Source organism: Callorhinus ursinus, unplaced genomic scaffold (assembly GCF_003265705.2).
Source record: "Callorhinus ursinus isolate GAN/ISIS: 27379988/994484 unplaced genomic scaffold, GSC_fseal_2.0 scaffold67, whole genome shotgun sequence".
NCBI classification, from domain to species: domain Eukaryota; kingdom Metazoa; phylum Chordata; class Mammalia; order Carnivora; family Otariidae; genus Callorhinus; species Callorhinus ursinus.
In genome coordinates, this window is record NW_027397129.1 from 6,041,274 (window position 1) to 6,043,738 (window position 2,465).

The window sequence follows — 2,465 nt, forward strand, 5'->3', positions numbered from 1 at the left end:
CTGATGGACTTATTTCGCTCAGCATAATATCCTCCAGTTCTATCCACATCATTGCAAATGGCAAGATTTCATTCTTTTTGATGACTGCATAATATTCCATTGTGTGTGTGTGTGTGTGTATATATATATATATATATATATATATATATATATATATATATATATATACCACTTCTTCTTTATCCATTCATCTGTCGATGGACATCCTGGCTCTTTCCACAGTTTGGCTATTGTGGATATTGCTACCATAACAACAGGGTGCACATACCCCTTCAGATCCCTACATTTGTATCTTTGGGGTAAATACCCAGTAGTGCAACTCCTGGATTGTATGGTAGCTCTATTTTCAACTTTTTGAAGAACCTCCATACTGTTTTCCAGAGTGGCTGCACCAGCTCGCATTCCCACCAAAAGTGTAGGAGGGTTCCCCTTTCTCCACATCCCCGCCAACATCTGTCGTTTCCTGACTTGTTAATTTTAGCCATTCTGACTGGTGTGAGGTGGTATCTCACTGAGGTTTTGATTTGGATTTCCCTGATGCTGAGCGATGTTGAGCACTTTTTCATGTGTCTGTTGGCCATTTGGATGTCTTCTTTAGAAAAATGTCTGTTCATGTCTTCTGTCCATTTCTTGATTGGATCATTTGTTCTTTGGGTGTTGAGTTTGAGAAGTTCTTTATAGATTTTGGATACTAGCCCTTTATCTGATATGTCATTTGCAAATATCTTCTCCCATTCTGTCGGTTGTCTTTTGGTTTTGTTGACTGTTTCCTTTGCTGTGCGAAAGCGTTTTATCTTGATGAAGTCCCAGTAGTTCATTTTTGCCCTTGCTTCCCTTGCCTTTGGCGATGTTTCTAGGAAGAAGGTGCTGCGGCTGAGGTCGAAGAGGTTGCTGGCTGTGTTCTCCTTTAGGATGTTGATGGACTCCTCTCTCACATTTAGGTCTTTCAACCATTTTGAGTCTATTTTTGTGTGTGGTGTAAGGCAATGGTCCAATTTCATTCTTCTGCATGTGGCTGTCCAATTTTCCCAACACCATTTGTTGAAGAGACTGTCTTTTTGACATTGGGCATTCTTTCTTTGTCAAAGATTAGTTGACCATAGAGTTGAGGGTCCATATCTGGGCTCTCTATTCTGTTCCATTGATCTATGTGTCTGTTTTTGTGCCAGTACCATGCTGTCTTCATGATTACTGCTTTGTAATAGAGCTTGATGTCCAGAATTGTGATGCCACCAGCTTTGCTTTTCTTTCTCAACATTCCTCTGGCTATTTGGGGTCTTTTCTGGTTCCATACAAATTTTAGGATTATTTGTTCCATTTCTTTGAAGAAAGTGGATGGTATTTTGATACAAATTGCATTACATGTGTAGATTGCTCTAGGTAGCATTGACATTTTCACAATATTTGTTCTTCCAAACCATGAGCATGGAAAGTTTTTCCATTTCTTTGTGTCTTCCTCAATTTCTTTCATGAGTATTTTATAGTTTTCTGAGTACAGATCCTTTGCCTCTTTGGTTAGATTTATTCCTAGGTATCTTATGGTTTTGGGTGCAATTGTAAATGGGATCGACTCCTTAATTTGTCTCTCTTCTGTCTTGTTGTTGGTGTATAGGAATGGCACTGATTTCTGTGCATTGATTTTAGAGCCCGCCACTTTACTGAATTCCTGTATGAGTTCTAGCAGTTTTGGGGTGGAGTCTTTTGGGTTTTCCACATAAAGTATCATATCATCTGCAAACAGTGAGAGTTTGACTTCTTCTTTGCCAATTCGGATGCCTTTTATTTCTTTTTGTTGTCTGATTGCTGTGGCTAGGACTTCTAATACTATGTTGAATAGCAGTGGTGAGAGTGGACATCCCTGCCATGGTCCTGACCTTAGGGGGAATGCTCTCAGTTTTTCCCCATTGAGAATGATATTCACTGTGGGTTTTTCATAGATGGCTTTTATGATATTGAGGTATGTACCCTCTATCCCTATACTCTGAAGAGTTTTGATCAAGAAAGGATGTTGTACTTTGTCAAATGCTTTTTCTGCATCTATTGAGAGGATCATATGGTTTTTGTTCTTTCTTTTATTAATGTATTGTATCACACTGATTGATTTGCAGATATTGAACCAACCTTGCATCCCAGGGATAAATTCCACTTGATCGTGGTGAATAATCCTTTTAATGTACTGTTGGATCCGATTGGCTAGTATTTTGGTGAGAATTTTGTATCCATGTTCATCAGGGATATAGGTCTGTAATTCTCCTTTATGATGGGGTCTTTGTCTGGTTTGGGGATCATGGTAATGGTGGCCTCATAAAAAGAGTTTGGAAGTTTTCCTTCCATTTCTATTTTTTGGAACAGTTTCAGGAGAATAGGTATTAATTCTTCTTGAAATGTCTGATAGAATTCCCCTGGGAAGCCATCTGGCCCTGGGCTTTTGTTTTTTGGGAGATTTTTGATGACTGCTTCAATTT